Source organism: Mirounga angustirostris, unplaced genomic scaffold, assembly GCF_029215605.1.
Source record: "Mirounga angustirostris isolate CCGP_5_RB_7025 unplaced genomic scaffold, mMirAng1.0.hap1 SCAF_3, whole genome shotgun sequence".
Taxonomy (NCBI): domain Eukaryota; kingdom Metazoa; phylum Chordata; class Mammalia; order Carnivora; family Phocidae; genus Mirounga; species Mirounga angustirostris.
Window position 1 is genome coordinate 57,160,337 of NW_026991711.1, and position 24,844 is coordinate 57,185,180.

Here is a 24,844-nt window from a genome sequence, read left to right on the forward strand (position 1 = left end):
TTTCTTTCTTTAGCATTTTCTGGCAAGCGGATCTGAGGGTGAACTTTAAAGTGTGATTTGATTACTGATACTTTCTTGGATTTTTACACTGGTTTCCAGACATTGCTTTGTTCTGTTGCCCTGTGCCCTCTGAGTCTGGTGGTGATTTGGACCTGACTCACTTGCTATGTAGGGGAGGACAAAAATGATGGTCATAATAACTGCCTTTTGGCATTTCCCAAGAATTTGTCATCTATAAGATACTGTGCCAAGTTCTTTGTGGTTTATTATATGAGCTGATTACAATAAGACACAACCAGGAAACAGTGCTATTTTTCTCCCATTACTGGCATGCTCCAGCAAAGCTTCCTGTCCCCTCCCAGACAACATCTCAGGCAGCCCTTGTCACTTTAATTCACTTTAAGACTCACTCTCAGGTATTAAAAAAATCAGTAGAATCATATCAAACAGCAATATCATATCTTATTAACAGTTTCTTCCTTCTCCCTAATCCAGTTCTGGCCCATGGGTCAAACACCTACCATTAGGTACCAGGGTACATGATCTGGTCTCTTATGCCTTTTCCACCTTTCATTTTCTATCTTTGCACACTTACAGACTCAGAGAGGCAGTGGGGAGAGGGAGCAAACTACAGAAGATCTGCCCTGAGATCACCGTAGCCGGATATCAAGCCTTCAAGTAATATAGGTGTCCATCTTTCAGAGCCTCCCTGCCAGCTCTGAACTCAGTACTGCCCAGTTCTCTGACCTGGCCCTGGGCAATCTGGGCTGCCTCTTTCAATCTCCCCCATCTCCTATCCTCAGCAGTCCAGCCTCAGCCCCTAGTTGCTGTTGTCTCCTTCCCATTGCAGGTAGCCTTTTGGGGGAGGATCACTTGAAGATGGCTGAGGCCCTGTTAACTTCTACTGGTCATGGCCATGGGAACACAAACATCATAGACTGGCCCAGATGCAGTGCACCCCTCCCCCCTCCCCATTCCCTACCTCTGTGGGCTGCTCCAGACAGCCTTACTGCTTCAGAACTCTCTAGGCAGGAGGTGGGCATCAGTCTTACTCTTGATACCCAGGGACACGAGATTTTCCAGACCTCTTTCTCCATGCCCTGTCCCAATGGTAACACTGTCCCCTGGGCCTCTGCCAGGACTAAGAGACCAGCATCCCCTTGCGTAGGCACTGCCAATCTCTATAGTGGTCCTCTTGGGAAGGGGAGAGGTGTTGGGAACATGCTGGAAAAAAAGCCAAAGAGTTCTCATTTGTATGGATTTCTTTCAATAAAATCCTTTCAAATGTCTTTTCTTTTTTTATAAGCAAAAATAGGTGAAACAGGATGTTACTTGCTGGATCACATTTGTCATTTCTTCGTTAAGACTGGCTTAGATGTGTCTTTTACTTAGATGTGTCTTTAGAATGTAAGGGTACTTACATCCTATTCTAGATTTGGGCTTTACCCAAATTCCAAGAATTTCGCATTCCGTTTGACATTCTATTATTCATATACAACTCAGGTGCCCACTTCCCTTTACTGGTCACATTCTAGGTCTCACTAACATACAAGGACAAGCATCCGGCTTTATACAGCTCTAAGTGTTCACTCAGGAGCAGTCTTCAGCATCAAGGATTCATACCCCATCCCTCTCAGCTCCCACTGGGCAATTGCTCACAGTCCCAAAGGCCACATGTGGGAATCCCAAATGCATCTACCCAATAGAACGAAGCTTCCTCGGCAACGGGTTTACCGCCAGAACACAGGTGTCATGAAAACCACCGCTCAACCTAAACCAAAATGGGAAAGGAAAAGACTCACATCAACATCGTCATCATTGGACACGCAGATTCGGGCAAGTCTACCACTACTGGTCACCTGATCTACAAATGTGGTGGGATCAACAAAAGAACTATTGAAAAATTTGAGAAGGAGGCTGCTGAGATGGGAAAGGGCTCCTTCAAGTATGCCTTGGTCTTGGATAAACTGAAAGCTGAATGTGAACGTGGTATCACCATTGATATCTCCCTGTGGAAATTCGAGACCAGCAAGTATTATGTGACCATCATTGATGCCCCAGGACACAGAGACTTTCTCAAAAACATGATCACAGGCACATCTCAGGCTGACTGTGCTGTCCTGATTGTTGCTGCTGGTGTCAGTGAATTTGAAGCCAGTATCTCCAAGAATGGGCAGACCCGTGAGCATGCCCTTCTTGCTTACACACTGGGTATAAAACAACTAATTGTTGGTGTTAACAAGATGGATTCCACTGAGCCACCCTACAGCCAGAAGAGATACGAGGAAATTGTTAAGGAAGTCAGCACCTACATTAAGAAAATTGGCTACAACCCTGACACAGTAGCATTTGTGCCAATTTCTGGTTGGAATGGTGACAACATGCTGGAGCCAAGTGCTAACATGCCTTGGTTCAAGGGATGGAAAGTCATCCGTAAAGATGGGCCAGTGGAACCACACTGCTTGAAGCTCTAGACTGCATTCTGCCACCAACTCGTCCAACTGACAAGCCTTTGTGTCTGCCTCTCCAGGACGTCTACAAAATTGGTGGTATTGGTACTGTCCCTGGGGGCCGAGTCGAGACTGGTGTTCTTAAACCTGGCATGGGGTCACCTTTGCTCCAGTCAATGTTACAATTGAAGTAAAGTCTGTTGAAATGCACCATGAAGCTTTGAGTGAGGCTCTTCCTGGGGACAATGTGGGCTTCAATGTGAAGTACGTATCTGTCAAAGATGTTCGTCATGACAATGTGGCTGACGACAGCAAAAATGACCCACCAATGGAAGCAGCTGGCTTCATGGCTCGGGTGATTATCTTGAACCATCCAGGCCAAATCAGTGCTGGATATGCCCCTGTGCTGGATTGTCACACGGCTCACATTGCTTGCAAGTTTGCTGAGCTGAAGGAGAAGATAGATCGTCGTTCTGGAAAAAAGCTGGAAGATGGTCCCAAGTTCTTGAAATCTGGTGATGCTGCCATTGTTGATATGGTTCCTGGCAAGCCTATGTGTGTTGAGAGCTTCTCTGACTATCCTCCTCTGGGCCGTTTTGCTGTTCGTGACATGAGACAGACGGTTGCTGTGGGTGTCATCAAAGCAATAGACAAGAAGGCAGCTGGAGCTGGCAAGGTCACCAAGTCTGCCCAGAAAGCTCAGAAGCCTAAATGAATATTATCCCCAATACCTGCCACCTCAGTCTTAATCAGTGGTGGAAGAACCATCTCAGAACTGTTTGTGTCAATTGGCCATTTAATAGTAAAAGACTGGTTAATGATAACAATGCATCGTAAAACCTTCAGAAGGAAAGGAGAACGTTTTGTGGACCATTTGTTTGTGTGTGTGTGTGTGTGTGTGTGTGTGTGTGTGTGTGTGTGGCAGTTTTAAGGTATTAGTTTTTAAAATCAGTACTTTTTAATGGGAACAACTTGACCAAAAATCTGTCACAGAATTTTGAGACCCATTAAAACAAAAGTTTAATAAGAAAGAAAGAAAAAGAATGAAGCTTCTTCTTCAAGGTGCGAGGGAGAAGGGGAACAAGATTCCCTTTTCTCTTTACTACCCCATCTTTCATCTCTCCAGAATGCCATAACAGACTGTACTACATGAATTTCTTCATTAAAGGGTTAGAACAAATTTTTAAAGGTAACTAAAATATGGGGAGAGGGAGAGGTTAATTCTCGCCAACTATGCCTAGAGTCTAGAGGAAAAGTCCCCAAGGAAATCAGCCCCTCACAAGAGGATCCTAACCTGGTTGCCCTACCCGGAGGGTTCTGATTCCCTCTCTCCCAATCACTTCTTTTTTGTAAGCTTCCATCTATGAATTCCATCCACCTCTCAGTAAAACCACCCCTATCCACAGAGAGGAATCTATCTTCCTGGATCTTACCTAATAGAAATATCTGTTTCTTAAGTTTTATTAAAAAATATTTCAAACAATGATAAAACTATCGAGAATCGTATACCAAATACTCATGCATCCTCTACCCAGGTTTATCAAATCTTAACACTTTGCTATATTTGCTTGAGATTCTTTTTCTTAAAAAGGAATAACATTTTATAAGTACAGTTGAATCCCCACAAACTCACCACCCCAAATCCCAGGCTCATTCCATAGTCTATCCCCAACTGCCACTATGAGAAACTGTCTACAGGATATTGTTTTCTGCCTCATATTTTTCCTTGAGCCTCAATCATTCAGGCTGGAGTCACCTCAGATTTGCTTTCCATGATACCAGCAGGATTTCCATGCTCCTCAAAACAGTCTGGAAGAGGGGATAAAATCTGATGCCTCCTGATGCCATTGTATAAAGTAGACACAGGGTCTTCCAAGCTGGATTTCCCTTACAGTTTCCCATTCATTGATTCATTTATTTTTCAATAAATGTATGTGCCAGGCACAGTTCTAGAGCCTGCGGACACAATAATGAACAAGACTGGCAAAGCCCCCACACTTAAGGATTTGTATTCGTATGCAGTAAGAAAGACAATAAGAAGATGAACCAATAGATCAGATAACATGAGATAATGGGTACATGCTCAGTAGAAAAAAGGGAGAAAACCAGGATTGTAAGATAGAGAATGATGAGAAGCAAGCGGTCATTTAGCTAGTGGGGTGGCCAGGTCCTCTCTCTGAGGAGGTGACAATAGACCTAGGACTTAGATGATGAGCCCACTGTAGGAAGATCTGGGAGAGGAATGTTCCAGGCAGAGGGGTCCACAAATGTCAAGTCACAGAGCCAGGAGTGAACTCAGAGTTCATGAAATGGAAGGACAACCTGTGTGCCCAGTGCCTGGAGGACAGAAAAGACAGAAGGCCGTGGCAGAGCCTGGGCAGTTTGTGAGAACAGGCACATGCAGTCAGTGCAGGTGGGGTCAGGGCTGGGGTGATGGGCAGTAGCATCTAAACCCAGCTCAGAGTGGACATCTGCCCTTGCTGCCTCATAATTAGCAGTAAAGCCCCTCTGACCCCCTTTGACCCAGTAAGGCATTGGTGGAAGGTAGAGTTTAGCTCTTTTCCTGCTTACCCCAGAACCTACACATCAAGAACTGGGCCTACATTTCAATCATTTTCTCAAGAGGCTCCTTAAATAGCTCATTCTGGGGGCCCTATTATATTCGTCCCAGAAGTCTCGGCTCTAGTTAGTCTCCATCTGAGAGAAGAACAGGATGGCCAGTCTTCTCAATATATATGCATTCCTTTATCTAATCCCCTAGCAACCCCATAACAAGGATATCACTAACTGTGTTTTTCAGGCAAGCAATCTGAGTCTCAAAGTTTCATCAACTCCCAGCAGGGTACATAGCCACACCCAAAATCTAACACATTACTCTTTCAGTGAAACATGAATATTTACACTAGGTGTGATAAATAAAGATCATAGATACTATCATGTCAGTTCTGGTCAGGTTTTACTACTAAATGAATTATTTTAAAAAAAAATCTCTTATTTCAATGCTTTTTGGTACAAGGGATTATGAACCTGTACTTGGGTGACCCCGATGTGTTCATCGGCTAAGTGGGAAATAAAAATGTCCTGGTCACAGATTTCCTGGGAAAAACAAAAAAGATAACAAGAGCCATTACTGAATACTTACTATACATTAAGCACTGTTCTAAATTTGTCTAAATTCCCACAACCCACAAGGGAAGGGAATTCCCTTCCCACAAGGAAGCAGGTAGGTACTTTTACTATTCCCTGTCAGCAAAGGAAATAAGGCACAAAAAAGGTGAAGTAACTTGCAGATCCAGGATCTGAATGCAGTCTGTCACCAGACACTGGGGTGCATTAGCCACCGCCCTGTACCTCCTTGTAGAAATGGGAACCATGGGAACAGAAGCCTAGACTTAGAAGCAACACAGTGCAAGGCAGGCAGTGAAAAAAATGGCACTGGTCACTCCCCAAAAGAGATGCTCCCCCAGCAACCCAAGAGCAGAGGGGGAAGGGTGCAAACAGTGGGATGACTGACCAGGAGCCCATCAGCTGGAGGTCGGACCACATCTATGACACCAGCAAAGTTCCAAATGACCAGATCTCTGGACGCCAAGTCCCTGTGTGACTTCTTGGCATGAGCTACTCCAGAAAGACTCGTGATGTCTCCCCTGGTGAGAAAAGAAAGGAGCCCTGTGATGCATTGATACAAAAAAAAGTGGCATTCATTCACAAGGCTGAAATACTTTTAGAATCATACCCATAGCAGGGAGATATTGCTAGAAAATACAGAAATGGACATTTGCTCATGGTCCAGTTTTCTCCCTACTAAGCAAATAAGTACAGGAAAAGCCCAAGGCCTCTGGGTAGATAAAATGTTCTGTTCCTGCTTATCTCACTTTTAGGTTTCTTGCTACAGGAATGGGGGGTGGGGGTTGCCACAGAAAGGGAGTCCTTGTCCTTCTAAACAAGGAGAAATCACACTTTGCCTGGAAATTTGTGAAGAAACACTTGTTAGTCCTCAACCATGAGTTTTCATCATTATACACATAAAATATAATCACCATTTCTTGAACCCTGGCTAAGTTCTTGGCAGGCATTATGGTGGAGAGTCTCAGAATGTTGCCAAGTGGGCATTATTAACACCATTTTACGGAAAATAACCCAAGCTGTCTTTTAGCTATGGGCAAGATGCTCAGCCTGCTCTGCTTTGCACGATTATCTTGTATGTCATGCAATGACACCCAAACCCTTAGGCACCTTTATCTCCATGTGACAGGCATACAGGCTGAGGCTCAAATATGGAAAGTAGTCATCTGTAATATGCAAGGCTTTGGAGGCAGGCATACTGGTTTGAATGCACAGGCTAAATGGACATCTAAGTTACTGAAATCTCTCCAAGCCTTATTTTTCTCCCCCCTATAAAATGGGCAAGGGCAGTTCCTCAGAGCAGAACATCTCAGACATCCATAATCACACTAATTGCCTAGGATCCTAGTAAAATCCAGGCTCTGATTCAGGGGATCTGGAGCAGGGTCTGAAGGCTGCATTTCTCAGAGGTTCCTAGTAATGCCCATGCTGCTGGTCTGCAGACCACATCTTGAGGAGCAAAGCTTTACAGGGTTTTGGTTTTAAGACCTAAATGAGACTTGATGCACATAACACAGTGCCTGACACATAGTAAGCATTCAATAACCATTAGCTGATATTATTATTAGTTCTAAATTATTGGGTGACTCAAAGTTAGTGGTTGGATATTCTATAAGATCTTCTTTACAAAGTTCTAAAAAGTTCTTGAAAAAGGGGTGCCTGGGTGGCTCAGTCAGTTAAGTGTCTGCCTTCTGCTCAGGTCATGATCCCAGGGTCCTGGGATCAAGCCCCATGTCGGGCTCTCTGCTGAGCAGAGAACCTGCTTCTCCCTCTGCCCCTCTCCCCCTCAGTCCCGCTCATGTGCTTGAGCTCTCTCTCACAAAAATAAGTAAATAAAATCTTAAAAAAAAAAAAAAAGTTCTTGAAAGAGGATGGTAATGGGCAGAGCAGTGTGGCATTATGAAAAGAACATTGGAGTTAAGGTAAAAAGTTCTGGATTTGAATCCTTGTGTCACCCTTTGGACAAGTCCTAAAACCTCATAAAATCTTTTTTTTTTTTAATTTTATTACGTTAATCACCATACATTACATCATTAGTTTTTGATGTAGTGTAACCTCATAAGATCTTTTAGGATAATAATAGAACTAGTTGACAGAACTGTTGTCAGTGTTAACAGTATATGAGAAAGTTCTCGAAAGTAAGCGCTCAGGTACTATGTGTGCAAGGTAGAAGGTAGTCTGATTCTTTCTATACAAATGTAAACATTTTCCAGCCACTGGCCCCACACCAACCTCCCTCCAGGATGTCAAAACTGCTGGTGTCTTTGATGTCAGGAGGCACAGAGGGTAACTCAGCCCAATCTTTGATGTCTGGTGGGAGAAACAGGTACAAGCCATTTTGGATGCTGCCTCCTCTGCATATGCATAAGGTCAAGGAAGAGGAGGAGAGCCTTTAAGAGAGAAAACTGTAAAGGAGAGATAAAAACCCTAACCAGTTGACCTGACCCTCAGCCCACACTACATCCCCTGCACCATGCTGCCTCCTGTAAGTCACGCTGAAATAGTCGGCTCATGCACAATGGTAACAAATACCGAAGGCAATAAGGGGCTGGCCCCAGATCTCAGGTCTCGCTCTCAGAGAAATAAGATCTTGAGAGCTAAATCCAGGTTGGGGCCTGGGGAAAGCAACCCAGGAAGACATCTGCCTGATTTCCATTTAGGTTTAAGGTAGAGTGGGGGAAGGACAGGCACCCATGTGCAGATAGGACTTGGCACCTTCAGAGCTGCCCTGTGGTGCATGTGGGACACTCGGGAATCAGAAGTAACAGACTGATAGATTTCTCAAGGTTTATGGGATGGTTCCCAATGCTATCATTTGAAGGTCTTTCCATCAAACATGGCAGATAACCTAGCATGTTAGAAAAGATAGGCCATGTTTACAAGTTAACAGTTTTCTAGAACAGTGGACATCTGATATGTAATTTTTTATATTTGGTTCTATAACAAGATGGCTACCATCTTGAGCAAAGAAATCAATATTAGAGTTTCAAATGTGAAGCTGGGTTCAGATTCCAGCCTATATTGCTAGTTAATACAGTAAAGCTCAATGATTAACAGCATGGCCTGGTAGTGGGTAAAGATTTGGAGGTAGGCAGCCCTCATGGGTCAGACTAAAGGAGTCCAAATCCTGACTCGGTTTCTTTCTAGCTATGTGATCTTAGACAAGTTAATTAACCCCTCTGGGCCTTACTTCCTTATTCATAAAAATGGGGCTAACAACAAAAACTACCTCACAGGGTTGTTGTTAGGATTAAATGAGTTGATATCTGTAAAGTGCTTAGAATAGTAAATAGGCACAGTAAGCACCAAATAAACAAGCTATAATTGTTGGATGACCTTAACAAATCAATTGACCTCTCTAAGTCACTTTTCCTCAGCTGTAACAGAATAAGAGTGGAGTGGAAAGAAACAATGTATGTAGAGGTATTCTGAAAAATTAAAAGAGCTAGACAGACTGTAAAATGATACAATTTTTATTATTACAAAGGGGATTTTTAATTTTGTGCCACACTTCTATTCAGTAATTGGGAGCCTTTGTGTACGTTGTCTCTGGAATGAATATTCTATGATTTCTCCAAATGTCTGACATCTCCTCCAAGACCTCGACCTGCCAGGAGCTCTCATTCTAACACATTCAGAGGTCATTGGGAGGGGGAATTAATTAATACAAATTTGAAAAGCATATGAACTCTAAGTTAACCCACTGCTTGGAGCAGGAACCAACCTGTGACAAAATAAATACCTCCCAAAGTGTAACCCCTATTTTTAACAAATTTTCTTTGTCCTCTACACAAGTCCAAATCCTTGACAGGCACTAAATATCAGAGTGAGAGAGCTACTGAGCTCAGGCTTTGGATCTGCACTAGCCTTTGAAGTCACCGATTTAATAAAAGAATGACTCTAAGTGGGCTGAGTCCTTTGTACACAGTGTCCTTGATGTAGAAAGGTGATTCTGCTGACCCACCATGGGCACAGGAGCTTATTCTTCTCGTAGAGATGATGATGGATTTATACCACTTCTTCCACACTGGGGACCACCCCACCCAAGTGATCAAATAATACACGTCCACAAAAATACCAAGCAGCAGTCTGGGTGGAGTCCTCAGTTCTTCTCCAAGAAGGAAGGCTGTCTTTCATCATCTAATCTCAGAAGTGACACACCAGCCCCTCTGCCTGATGCCCTTGGCCACACAAAGCAACCCTGGTACAGTGTGAGGAGTGAGGACCTGAAGGTGTGAACACCAGGAGCTGGGGACCATCAAGGGCCACCTTGGAGACCTGACAGGTTCCCGGCAGAATTAGTTCTTAAGTGTAAAGTCCTAGAACAGTATCAGTACCCGGTGTAAGCACTCAGTAAAGTGTTAGCTATCACCATTATGGTGGTGGTGGTGCTCTTGTTGCTGTTGAGAGCATTAAGTGTTCAGCTGGTGACCATGAAATGAAAACACCAACCAAACTGCCCAAAAAAATCAACCCCAGGGGCACCTGGGTGGCTCAGTCAGTTAAGTGTCTGCCTTCACTTCAGGTCATGATCCCAAAATCCTGGGATAGAGCCCTACTTCGGGCTCTCAGCTCAGCGTGGAATCTGCTTCTCCCTCTCCCCACTGCTTGTGCATGCTCTCTCTCTCAAATAAATAAATAAAATCTTAAAAAAAATCAACCCCAGCCCTGGCCTCATTAACAACTTGCTCTACCAGTCTACATACATGATTTTTTCTGCATCTTTGCCCATCGGTTTCTTTACTTTTCAAATGTGCTCTGAGGATCAAACCCAGAACACAAACCTTAAAAGGAAGTCCCTTCCTCCCCTGATCTGTTGGGAAGTTTACAGATACACATATCAGAATATCCAGAATAACTCTTTAGGAGTTTTAATTCTTTCACATAACAAGAAATCTGAATAAAGGCAGTGCCACGGTTGGCTCAAGGACTCAATGTGTCATCAAGGATCAGGACTTCTCTCTCCCACCTGCCATTTTTGGTGCATGAGTAGTAAGTCTCTTTGTGACAGCAATTGGGCTATAGCGGACTTAACCACAACTCAGTGCAAAGGCAGGAGGGGAGAGGGCCAGAGTCACGTGGGCTGTCAGAGAACTTTCCTGATACGTCTCTGTATTGTTCAATTTTTTTTCAAATTTTTTTTAAATCGAGGAGGAAACCTTCTTCCAGAATCTTCCCCACTGACTTTCCCTTGAATCTCATTAGCCATATGTCAGTCACATGCCCACCCCTAGCTGCAAGGGAGACCGGAAATTTGATATTTTCTGAGATGGTGGCCTCAGCAGAGCCATCCTGGAAGAACGAGGTGGGACCTGGCTATTGGGGCACTAACCAAGAGACCCTGCCATGCTCCTTCATGCTAGTTCTCTCATTTGAGAAACTTTACTATCATTCTTTCTACCTAGAATAGAAATATGCATGAACCAGGAAGGCTGTGAACCAAGCAATTCATCCAAAATGATTAGGTCTTGTTTACTTTAGCATCATTCAGAAATAAAGTGTTGCACAGAACTAAATTTTGCAGAAAAGCCTTCAAAAGTGCCAAAGCTTACTGTGTTTTCACCATTCTTATGACAATCCCCAGAACTTCTAATGATAGTACCTACGACCGCACTTTAATCAAGATTTAGGGCATCATGGAAGAGGACCAGGGTAAAGCCAAAGGAGTCTGGGCTTTCCCTGCAGGGACACAGCAGTGACAAGCCTGACTCACAGATGGTTTGAAAGCACGGGGCCTGCAATGAAGGACAGGTCTGAGTTGGGAAGCGTGGGGAGGAGTCACCACTGCTATAAGGCCCCTGGGTGCCAGTGGAGTGCAGGAGGTCTGAGGTGAGGCCTTGAAGTCTCTCCATGGTGTTGGACAGGACAATGAGCTAGCACCAGGACATCTTGGACCTAAGGGCTTTGGGGACTCAGTTCCTTGTTTGGCAATTGCTTCCAAAGTTTGAAACGACCCCACTGTTCTCACTGTTCAAGAGGGGGCAGCTTGGATAGCTTTCAAATTTGAATCAAACTTTACAATTAACCAGCTGAATCATTCTTTCTACCTCCTGGATTTCACCTATGAATTTAATTCACCGAGGCTTGTAAGCAGGACCCAGAGTACACTTCCTGGTCTTTCTGTGCCTGGGTTTAACTCCCTGGCTGCATCAAACAGCATCTTCCATTGCTGTTTGATTGATGCTCCTGTCTTGGGAGACATGCAAGTCTAGCTTTGGCAATTCCTTGTGTTTTTTATTCTCCTAGGGTGGAAGTCCCGTCCCAAGATTAAAACCCTCTATGCTTCACATGCTCTGTTGTAAGTGATGCACAAGAGGCAAAAGGAGATTAAGTCTGTTGTGAGTTCTCACTAGTTAGGGTGAGCATATGGGTTAGTCATCACTCAAGTGGTGTTTTTCACACCTGGACTGGTGAAAGGGTCTTCACTGTCATGCAGGGTTTCGATTTGCAAGGCAAGTACCTGGTCCAGTTGTTGTTACCTCCCTATGCTTTCTCCCTACAAATCAGAGAAGAACTGTGTGGGATCAAGGATTTTCCCCAGACAGGGTTTAACTAAGCATGGGTTAGCACATAATTAACCAAATTGAACTTTGGTTATAAAAATAATGTCATTCATTAATCACATATAATCGATCTTCATTATTCATGGATTCTATGTTTACAAGTTTACCTACTTGCTACAATTTATTTGTAACCCCAAAATCAATATTTGTGGAGCTTCTGTGATCATTTAGGAAAATGTGCAGAGTGGCAAAAACTTCGAATCACTCGATGCACATGTTCCCAGCCAAGGTGGAACAAGCTGGTGCTCCACCTTCTTATTCCAGTTCCCGTACTGGAAATAGGTGTCCTTTCTGCTGTGTAGTTAGTGCCACACTTGCCAATTTGGGGGTTAAAATGGCTCCCAGTCACTGGGGTACTGAAGTGCCATCTAGTGTTCCTAAGCACAGAAGGCTATGATGTGCCTTATGCAGAAAACATGTGTGTTAGAGAAGCTTCGTTCAGGCATGAGTTACAATGCTGTTGGCCATAGTTCAATGTTCAAGAATCAACCATCTGTTTTAAATAAGAAGTCTTTAAATAGACACACACATACCACAAGGTTATGCATTGATCTGTTAATGAAAATATTGTGACCAGAGGCTTGCAAGAACTTATCCTGCATTTCCACAACAGCAAAGGTTCATTATTTGCTAACTCTGTGTTCACAGAGACTTTATGGAACCTAACTACATGAATCATGAGAACTCACTCTGTTGTGAATGTTATATTTTAAAGCAAATCCTGATAAAGCCAAAGCTAGGTACAATTGTTATAGTTCTTCATTAAACTCACCTTAAATGTTTACCTTGTTCCTGGACCTTTCATAATACCAGAAGCTCTCTGAACATCGACAGGCCTCCAATTCTCAAAAATGCATTTGTGGTAACAACAGTTTGACTTATTCCTGCTATAGACCCCTTCAGGATAAATTAAGACCTCTTCTATCTGGCAAAACTAATAGAAGTACTATAAACAGAGTCCTATCTGTCATATAGAACAAAGTAAGATTGTTAACTTATTAGTAACTAGGAGATCAAATTCAAGTTCTCAGTCCTTGCATGAATTAAGAAGGTCCCCACAAGCCTTAAGAAAGGCACAAATGACTACACTCATAGGCAAAGGTGCTTCAGGGGAAGATATTTCCCATTTCCCAATTTTATTATGGCATCTCTCTCAGCATTCTCCATGGTAGATGAAAATCCAGCCAAGGACAGAGAAAGGAGAGGGGCGACCTATATTCTCCTCTAAAATTAACCTAGAAATACTTTTAGAGTCATTACTCTAAGAAAACAGATTCACAACTTTTTATTATCCACTTTAAAATTTATAGCATCATAGTTGAAGGCTTATTCATTGTGCTCGGTTGTACTATAACAGCCTGCCAAGCTCTCCCTCTGCCTTACCTCATCTCATGCCTTCAACTCTTCACAACCCCAGATTGATTTCCATCATGTAAGCTTCCCAAAGTTCTCACAATAAAGTCCAAAATCCACAGTCTGGCACTCAAGGCCACCTGAAATTTAGTTTAAATCTATAACGTTTACCTTCCCTACATCCACTTTCTGGAACACAGCTCTTCTCCAACCTACTTAGTAGGCTCCCTTTTTCCACATGTAACTTGTTTCTGCTCAGCATAGTGATGGAGGGGCTAAGCTGAGACTCTAGAGCTAGACTGGGCTGAGTTCAAATCCTGATTCAGTCACTTACAATGTAACTTTGGGCAAAAATCCCTCAATGCCCTCATTTTTAAAATAAGGTTAATAAGAACATCTATCTCAGAGATATGTTCTGACAACTAAATGTTATTATGCATGAAAAGTATCTAGCAGTACCCTAGTACATTAAAGGTAATGAATAAATATTAATATAAAAAAATAAGCATTGTGGAGTTCCTCTTTCATGTTTTCACCTCATGACCTTGAAATATTGTCCTTCCTATATCTGTTCTCCTTCCCAACTCCCAAATTTTACGTTCTTCACAGGTATGATCAATGGAGTAAGTTTCATGTCTTGAGGTCAAGAGTGGAGAGGATGAAAACGGAAGAGTGACAGGAGAGTACACTTGCCTGGTTTCCTGGGGAAAGTAAAGAGAAGCTCTAATGTTCTACACTTGGCAATATTTTTCTGTAAAAGGTCACAAAGTAAATGTTTTAAGCTTTGTGGGCTACTCAGCTCCTATCACAACTATTCAACTCTGCTGTTAAGCACAACGGCACCTATAAAAATGAATGGCTGTGTTCCAAAAAAAACTGTATTTACAAAAACGGGCAGGGGGGCGGAGCAAGATGGCAGAGGAGTAGGAGACCTGGATTTCATCTGGTCTCAGGAATTCAGCTAGATAGGGATCAAACCATTCTGAACACCTACAAACTCAACAGGAGATCAAAGAAAAGAATAGCAACAACTCTCTGAACAGAAAAGCGACCACTTTCTGGAAGGTAGGATGTGTGAAGAAGTGAATCCAAGGCGATATTCGGGAGGATAGGCAGTGGGGGAGGGGGTCTCTGTCAACCACTTCTGGCAATTGATAGTGCTGCAGAGCACAAAATCAGAACTTTTAGAAGTCGGCTCCACTAAGGGACGTCGCTCTGGTGGCTAAGCGGGGGGTGGAACCCTCGTGGGACAGTGTGGTCTCAGGACCCTCGGTGTCACAGGAAGACCGGGGGTGCCTGAGTGCGGCAGAGCTCCCAGGTATCAGAGCAGGGAAGCCGGCTGCAGAGATGGAGCTGAGGCGCGGGCTCTCAGCTCGGGGTTGCCATAAACTGTGATCCGCAGCACAGTCGGGCCACTGCTGCTCCAGCAGGGACCCAACAAGCGGCAGATCCGGGGAGACTCACCTTCCTCCCCCGGGGAGGAGCAGCATGGGAGCGCACCGCAGGGATCTGCTGGGTTTGGAGACTCCGCATGGGGTTGGGTGCCAGAGATAGAAACTCTCAGTCACAGGCCGGGTGAGCACAGAGTGCAGCCAGAGACCGGGGAGGCGGGAGTGACTGACGGCTTTTCTCTGGGGGCACACTGAGGATCGAGGCCCCGAGTTCTTGGCTCCTCCGAGGTGGATATTGGGAGGCTGCCATCTTCACTCTCGTCCTCCAAAGCTGTACGGACAGCATGCAGAGAACAAAAGCTCCGGAGAGCAAACCCGAGCAGATTACTTAGCCTGGACTGGGCAAGGGTGGGGCAATTCCGCCTCTGGCAAAGACTTTTGGAAACCATGGCAACAGGCCCCTCCCCCAGAAGATCAGAGAGAACAGCCAGCCAAGACCAAGTTTACCGATCAATGAGAATGGCAGAACTCCAGTGCTAGGGGAATACTGCACATAGAATCCATGGCTTTTTGACCAGGATTCTTTAGTCTTTCAAAGTTTTTTTTTTTTAATTGTCTTTTTTTTTTTTCTTTGAATTTTTCTTTTTCCCTTTTTCAACCAACATCTTATCAATCCCTTTTTTTTTTTTTTTTAAGATTTTTTTTTTTTTTATTTGACAGAGAGAGAGACAGCAAGAGCAGGAACACAAGCAGGGGGAGTGGGAGAGGGAGAAGCAGGCTTCCCACTGAGCAGGGAGCCCGATGCGGGGACTCGATCCCAGGACCCTGGTCATGACCTGAGCCGAAGGCAGACGCTTAACGACTGAGCCACCCAGGCGCCCCTCAATCCCTTTCTTAAAAAACATTTTTATTTTTCATTTTTAGAGTCATATTCTATCCCTTCATAGTAGTTACCCATATTTTTGGCATATATACATAAGTGTTCTCTCTTTAAAATTTTGAGATAGTTTCTTCTAACAGATCAAAATATGCCCTAAATCTCTAGTGTATGGTTTTTTCCTACTCTCCTGCTGGATCACATTCTCTCCCTTTTTTTTCTTTTTTTTTTAAATCCTCTTCTTTTTTCAAACAACTTATCAATTCATTTTATAAAATGTTTTATAATTTTCATCTTTACAGTCATATTCCATCCCTTCATCATATCAAACCTTATTTTTGTACATATATAAATTTTTCTTTCTTTAAAATTTTGAAAGGCACTTTCTTCTAACAGACCAAAATACACCCAAAATCTAGTGTGTGGCACTGATCTATGCACCAGCCTGATCATATTTGATCATATTCTGGGTTTTTTTGCTTTGTTCTGTTTTTGTTTCCTTTTATCTTTTTTCTTTTTTTTTTTTTGCTTTTTCTTTTTTCTATCTTTCCCTTTCTTTTCCCCCAGCTTCAGGTCTTTTCTGATTTGTTTAGAGTATATTTTCTGGGGACATTGTTACCCTGTTAGTATTTTGTTCACTCATTAATCTAATCTCCTCTAGACAAAATGACAAGACGGAAAAAATCACCTCAACAAAAAGAACAAGTGGTGGGCGCCTGGGTGGCTCAGTTGGTTAAGCGACTGCCTTCGGCTCAGGTCATGATCCCAGAGTCCTGGGATCGAGTCCCGCATCTGGCTCCCAGCTTGGCAGGGAGCCTGCTTCTCCCTCTGACCCTATCCCCTCTCATGCTGTTTCTCTCTCTCTCTCTCAAAAAAATAAATAGATAAAATCTTTTAAAAAAAAAAAAAAGAACAAGAGGTAGTACAGACTGCCAGGGACATACTCAATATGGACATCAGTACGATGTGGGACCTAGAGTTCAGAATCACTTTAAAGATACTAGCTGGGCTTGAAGAAAACATGGAAGTTATTAGAGAAACCCTTTCTGGAGATATAAAAGAACTAAAATCTAACCAAGTCAAAATCAAAAAGGCCATTAATGAGGTGCAATCAAAAATGGGGGCGCTAACTGCTAGGATAAATGAGGCAGAAGAGAGAATCAGTGATATAGAAGACTAAATGATGGGAAATAAAGAAGCTGAGAAAAACAGACATAAACAACTACTGGATCACGAGGGCAGAATTCAAGAGATAAGCGATACCATAAGATGAAACAACATTAGAATAATTGGGATCCCAGAAGAAGAAGAAAGAGAGAGAGGGGCAGAAGGTATACTGGAGCAGATCATAGCAGAGAACTTCCCTAATTTGGGGAAGGAAACAGGCATCAAAATCCAGGAAGCACAGAGAACCCCTCTCAAAAACAATAAAAATAGGTCAACACCCCGACATCTAATAGTAAAACTTACGAGTCTCAGAGACAAAGAGAAAATCCTGAAAACAGCTCCAGAGAAGAGATATGTAACCTACAATGGTAGAAACATTAGATTGGCAACAGACCTATCCAGAGAGACCCGGCAGGCCAGAAAGGACTGGCAGGATATATTCAGAGCACTAAATGAGAAAAATATGCAGCCAAGAATACTATATCCAGCTAGGCTGTCATTGAAAATAGGAGAGAAAAAAAGCTTCCAGGACAAACAAAAACTAAAGGAATTTGCAAACACGAAACCAGCCCTACAAGGAATATTGAAAGGGGTCCTCTAAGCAAAGAGAGACCCTAAAAGCAACATAGACCAGAAAGGAACACAGACAATATACAGTAACAGTCACCTTACAGGCAATACTTGGCACTAAATTCATATCTTTCAATAGTTACCCTGAATGTAAATGGGCTCAATGCCCCAATCAAAAGACACAGGCTATCAGACTGGATTAAAAAACAAGACCCATTGATATGCTGTCTGCAAGAGACTCATTTTAGACCCAAAGACACCCCCAGATTGAAAGTGAGGGGGTGGAAAACCATTTCCCATGCTAATGGACACCAAAAGAAAGCTGGGGTGGTGATCCTCATATCAGACAAATTCGATTTTAAACCAAAGACTGTAATAAGAGATGAGGAAGGACACTATACCCTACTTAAAGGGTCTATCCAACAAGAAGATCTAACAATTGTAAATATCTATGCCCCTAACATGGGAGCAGCCAATTATATAAGGCAATTAATAACAAAAGCAAAGAAACACATTAACAAAAATAATAGTGGGGGACTTTAACATCCCCCTCACTGAAATGGACAGATCATCTAAGCAAAAGATCAACAAGAAAATAAAGATTTTAAATGACACACTGGACTGAATGGACTTCACAGACATATTCAGAATATTCCATCCCAAAGCAACGGAATACACATTCTTCTGTAGTGCCCATGGAACATTCTCCAGAATTGATCACATCCTAGGTCATAAATCAGGTCTCAACTGGTACCAAAAGATTGGGATCATTCGCTGCCTATTTTCAGACCACAATGCTTTGAAACTAGAACTCAATCACAAGACGAAAGTCGGAAAGAACTCAAATACGTGGAGGCTAAAGAGCATCCTACTAAAGAATGAATGGGTCAACCAGGAAATTAAAGAAGAATGAAAAAAATTCATGGAGGGGTGCCTGGGTGGCTCAGATGGTTAAGCGTCTGCCTTCGGCTCAGGTCATGATCCCAGGGTCCTGGGATTGAGCTCCACATCTGGCTCCCTGCTTGGAAGGGAGCCTGCTTCTCCTTCTCCCTCTACTGTTCCCCCTGCTTGTACTCTCTCGCTCTATCAAATAAATAAATAAAATCTTTAAAAAAAAAATTCATGGAAACCAATGAAAATACAACTGTTCAAAACCTTTGGGATGCAGCAAAGGCAGTCCTAAGAGGAAAGTATATAGCAATACAAGCCTTTCTCAAGAAACAAGAAAGGTCTCAAGTACACAACTTAACCGTACACCTAAAGGAGCTGGAGAAAGAACAGCAAATAAAGCCTAACCCCAGCAAGAGAAGAGAAATAATAAAGATCAGAGCAGAAATCAATGAAATAGAAACCAAAAGAACAGTAGAACTGATCAACGAAATTAGGAGCTGGTTCTTTGAAAGAATTAATAAGATTGATAAACCCCTGGCCGGACTTATCAAAAAGAAAAATGACCCAAATCAACAAAATCATGAATGAAAGAGGAGAGATCACAACCAACACAAAAGAAATACAAACAATTATAAGAATATATTATGAGCAACTCTATGCCAGCAAATTAGTTAGCCTGAAGATGGGTACATTCCTAGAGATGTATCAGGCACCAAAACTGAACCAGGAAGAAACAGAAAACCTGAACAGACCTATAACCACTAAGGAAATTGAAATAGTCATCAAAAATCTCCCAACAAACAAAAGCCCAGGGCCAGATGGCTTCCCAGGGGAATTCTACCTAACATTTAAAGAAGAATTAATACCTATTCTTCTGAAACCGTTCCAAAAAATAGAAATGGAAGGAAAACTTCCAAACTCGTTTTATGAGGCCACCATTACCTTGATCCCCAAACCAAAGACCCCATCAAAAAGGAGAATTACAGGGGCACCTGGGTGGCTCAGTTGGTTAAGCAACTGCCTTTGGCTCAGGTCATGATCCTGGAGTCCCTGGATCGAGTCCCGCATCGGGCTCCCTGCTCGGCGAGGAGCCTGCTTCTCCCTCTGACCCTCCCCCCTCTCATGTGCTCTCTGTCTCTCTCATTCTCTCTGTCTCAAATAAATAAATAAAATCTTAAAAAAAAAAAAAAAGGAGAATTACAGACCAATATCCTTGATGAACATGGATGCAAAAATTCTCACCAAAATACTAGCCAATAGGTTCCAACAGTACATTAAAAAGATTATTCACCACAACCAAGTGGGATTTATACCTGGGCTACAAGGTTGGTTCAACATCCGCAAATCAATCAATGTGATACAATACATTAACAAAAGAAAGAACAAGAATCATATGATCCTCTCAATAGATGCAAAAAAGCATTTGACAAAGTACAGCATCCTTTCTTGATCAAAACTCTTCAGAGTATAGGGATAGAGGGTACATACCTCAATATCATAAAAGCCATCTATGAAAAACCTACAGCGAATATCATTCTCAATGGGCAAAAACTGAGAGCTTTCCCCCTAAGGTCAGGAACATAGTGGGGATGTCCACTATCACCACTGCTATTCAACATAGTATTAGAAGTCCTAGCCACAGCAATCAGACAACAAAAAGAAATCAAAGGCATCCAAATTGGCAAAGAAGAAGTCAAACTCTCACTCTTTGCAGATGATATGATACTTTATGTGGAAAACCCAAAAGACTCCACCCCAAAACTGCTAGAACTCATACAGGAATTCAGTAAAGTGGCAGGATATAAAATCAATGCACACAAATCAGTGGCATTCGTATACACCAACAACAAGACAGAAGAAAGAGAAATTTCTTCCCATTTACAATTGCACCCAAAACCCATAAGATACCTAGGAATAACTCTAACCAAAGAGGCAAAGGATCTGTACTCAGAAAACTATAAAATACTCATGAAAGAAATTGAGGAAGACACAAAGAAATGGAAAAACGTTCCATGCTCATGGATTGGAAGAACAAATATTGTGAAGATGTCAACGCTACCTAGAGCAATCTACACATTCAATGCAATCCCCATCAATATACCATCCACTTTTTTCAAAGAAATGGAACAAATAATCCTAAAATTTGTATGGAACCAGAAAAGACCCCAAATAGCCAGAGGAATGTTGAAAAAGAAAAGAAAAGCTGGTGGCATCACAATTCCGAACTTACAGCTCTATTACAAAGCTGTCATCATCAAGACAGTATGGTACTGGCACAAAAACAGACACATAGATCAATGGAACAGAATAGAGAGCCCAGAAATGGACCCTCAACTCTATGGTCAACTCATCTTTGACAAAGCAGGAAAGAATGTCCAATGGAAAAAAGACAGTCTCTTCAACAAATGGTGTTGGGAAAATTGGACAGCCACATGAAGAAGAATGAAACTGGACCATATCCTTACAACACATACAAAATAGACTCAAAATGGTTGAAAGACCTCAATGTGAGACAGGAGTCCATCAAAATCCTAAAGAACACAGGCAGCAACCTCTTCCACCTCAGCCGCAGCAACTTCTTCCTAGAAACATCACCAAAGGCAAGGGAAGCAAGGGCAAAAATGAACTACTGGAACTTCATCAAGATAAAAAGCTTTTGCACAGCAAAGGAAATAGTCAACAAAACCAAAGACAACCAACAGAACGGGAGAAGATATTTGCAAATGACATATCAGATAAAGGGCTAGTATCCAAAATCTATAAAGAACTTATCAAACTCAACACCCAAAGAACAAAGAATCCAATCAAGAAATGGGCAGAAGACATGAACAGACATTTTTCCAAAGACATCCAAATGGTCAACAGACACATGAAAAAGTGCTGAACATCTCTCGGCATCAGGGAAATCCAAATCAAAACCTCAATGAGATACCACCTCACACCAGTCAGAATGGCTAAAATTAACAAGTCAGGAAATGACAGAGGTTGGCGGGGATATGGAAAAAGGGGAACCCTCCTACACTGTTGGTAGGAATGCAAGCTGGTGCATCCACTCTGGAAAACAGTATGGAGGTTCCTCAAAAAGTTGAAAATAGAGCTACCATACGATCCAGCAATTGCACTACTGGGTATTTACCTCAAAGATACAAATGTAGGGATCCGAAGGGGTATGTGGACCCCGATGTTTATATCAACAATGTCCACAAGAGCCAAACTGTGGAAATAGCCAAGATGTCCATCGACAGATGAATAGATAAAGATGTGGTGTATATATACAATGGAATATTATGCAGCCATCAAAAGGAACGAGATCTTACCATTTGCAACAACGTGGATGGAACTGGAGGGTGTTATGCTGAGCGAAATAAGTCAATCAGAGAAAGACATGTATCATATGACCTCACTGATATGAGGAATTCTTAATCTCAGGAAACAAACTGAGAGTTGCTGGAGGGGGAGGTAGGGTGGGAGGGATGGGTGGCTGGGTGATAGACACTGGGGAGGGTATGTGCTATGGTGAGCACTGTGAATTGTGCAAGACTGTTGAATCTCAGATCCGTACCTCTGAAACAAATAATGCAATATATGTTAAGAAAAAAAAAGAAGAAGAAGATAGCAGGAGGGGTAGAATGAAGGGGGGGAATCGGAGGGGGAGACGAACCATGAGAGACGATGGACTCAGAAACAAACTGAGGGTTCTACAGGGGAGGGGGGTGGGAGGATGGGTTAGCCTGGTGATGGGTACTAAAGAGGGCACGTTCTGCATGGAGCACTGGGTGTTATGCACAAACAATGAATCATGGAACACTACATCAAAAACTGATGATGTAATGTATGGTGATTAACATAACAATAAAAAATTAAAAAACAAAAACAGGCAGCAACAACTCAAAAGAAACATAAACAACCTGATCCAAAAATGGGCAAAGGACCTGAATAGACATCTCTCCAAAAGAAATATACCAATAGCCACAGAAAAAATGCTCAACAAATGTAATCATTAGGAAAATTCAAATCAAAGCCATGAGACACCACTTTATACACATTAGGATGGCTAGTATTTAAAAAATTAATTTAAAATAAAATGGAAAATAGCAAATATTGGCAAAGATGTGGCAAACCACCCTGTATTGCTCATGGTAATGTAAAATGATGCAGGCACTGTGGAAAACAGTATGGTGCTTCCTCAAAGAAAGTTAAACATAGAATACCATATGATATATTCTGCTTCTGGGTATATACCCAACAAAAAACTAAAGTAAGGACCCGAACAGCTGTTTGTACACCAATGTTCATAGCAGCATTATTCACAATAGCCAAAAGGTGGGAACAACCCAAGTAAACAAAAGTATTATATACACACAATGGAATATTATTCAATCTTAAAAAAAGGAAGGAGATTCTGACATGCTACAGCATGGATGAACTTTAAGGATGTCATATTAAGTGAAATAAGCCAGGTACAAAAGGATAAATATTGTATTATTATTCACTTATATAAGGTACCCAGAGAAAAGCAAATTCATAGCAATGGAAAGTAGAAGAGTGATTACAAGGGGCTGCAGGGAGGGCGGAATGGAAGTTGAAGAGCTACCAATTTTCTGATTGAGAAGATGAAAGAGTTCTGAAGATGAATGATAATGATGGCAGCACAAAAATGGGAATGGACTTAATGCCACTGAATTGTAAACATGGTTAAAATGGTAAAATGTAGGGAGGAGGAAAAGATGATGCAGGAGTAGGGGGCCCTATTCCAACTGGTTGCTGGAACTGAGCTGGATATCTACCAGACCATTCTGAAAACCTACAAAATCAGCCTGAGATGTAAGAAGATAGATCTGGATCTTTACAAACAGAATATCGCAGGCGGTTGGTTTCAGGATATGAAGCGGGGAGCTGTGATTCCATGGGCAGATATCAGAGGATAAAGGGCAGTGGGAGGAAGCCTGGAAAGCTACACCACCAGTAAGTGATAGCCTCCTGCGCTAGGGACAGGGCACAGACTCCCAGACCAGTAGCAGTGAAAGGACTTTAGGGCAGCCCCCCCTAGATGGAAACCCACAGCGACAGGGCCATGCCTATGAACTGGGGGTGGCTGGTGGTTTCAGAAGCACAAAGGGCAGAGACATGCCCTGACCTGGAGGTAAGGACTAGAAGTGCTCCTGAGGGGCGCACAACCCAGGACACTGCAGTTTATAGCAGCACAGACAGAAATTGAGAGAGTGTGGTCTGGAAAGCTCACTGAAGAACAGACTGCAATCTCTCTGCTCTGAGGCAGAGGGTTGGAAAAGATCTCTTCTGCTCTGACTCTTGGAGGAGACAAGGAAAGCCACCAGGGAAAGCTGCCAGAGAAAAAAGCCCCCTCAAACTGGTTTCCACTGAGCCCATCCACCACCACAGGGGCAGGGCAACTCTGCCCGAACAGGGTTGCCTGAGTAATGGTGTGGCAGGCCCCTCACCCCAGAAGACAGGCTGGGAAAACAAGAGGCCAGCCTCCCTAGCTGGCCCTAGAAAACAGGTCCATCTTGCTTTGGTTGTGGTCAATAATTTGGATTCTATACATTCCCTCAACCACCCCCCAATCAAATGACTAGGAGGAGGAACCCCCAAAAAAGGAAAGACTCAGAGACTGTGACTTCTGCCACAGACTTACAAGTGGATACAGATATAACCAAGATGTCAGAGATGGAATTCAGGGTAGCAATTGTGAAGACAATAGCTAGAATGGAGAAATCGATTAAAGGCAACATAGAGTCTCTAAGGGCAGAAATGAAAGCTGAACTGGCAGAACTTAAAAATGCTATCAATGAGATCAAATCTACTCTAGAAAATCTAACAGCTAGGGTAAGCAAGGCAGAAGAATGAATTAGTGATCTAGAAGACCAATTAATAGACAAGAAGGAAAAAGGAGGCCAGGGGAAAAAACTCAAAATCCATGAAAATAGAATCAGAGAAATAAGTGACACCATGAAACGTTCCAATGTCAGAATTATTGGGATGCCTGAGGAGGTGGAGAGGGAGGACTAGGAGATATATTTGAGCAAATCATAGCTGAGAACTTCCCTAATCTGGGGAATGAAACAAACATTCGAGTCCTAGAGGCAGAGAGGACCCCTCCCAAGATCAATGAAAACAGGCCAATACCCTGGCATGTAATAGTAAAACCTGCAATTTTAGAACCAAGGAAACCATCTTAAGGGCAGTTAGGGGGAAGAGATTCCTTAGGTACAGAGGGAGGAACATCAGACCTATCCACAGAGACCTGGCAAGCCAGAAAGGCCTGGCAAGACATATTCAGGGTACTAAATGAGAAGAACATGCAGCCAAGAATACTTTATCCAGCAAGGATGTCATTTAGAATGGATGGAGAGATGCAGAGCTTCCATGACCAGCAGAAACTGAAAGAATATGTGACCACTAAGCCAGCCCTGGAAGAAATATTAAGGGGGGTTCTAT

The 24,844-nt window shown here is 42.7% G+C and overlaps 1 long non-coding RNA gene and 1 pseudogene across 1 annotated transcript in view; both read left to right on the forward strand.

The window, feature by feature from the left end:
* Positions 1-1,727: 1,727 nt before the first annotated feature.
* LOC123839727 (elongation factor 1-alpha 1-like) lies at positions 1,728-3,180 on the forward strand (annotated as a pseudogene).
* An 11,251-nt stretch (positions 3,181-14,431) lies between these two features.
* LOC129045649 (uncharacterized) overlaps positions 14,432-24,844 on the forward strand; it is a 63,199-nt gene continuing 52,786 nt past the window's right edge. Inside the window, exon 1 of the long non-coding RNA XR_008505674.1 lies at positions 14,432-14,557. This is a non-coding gene — a long non-coding RNA (uncharacterized LOC129045649). The remainder of the gene's footprint in view (positions 14,558-24,844) is intronic.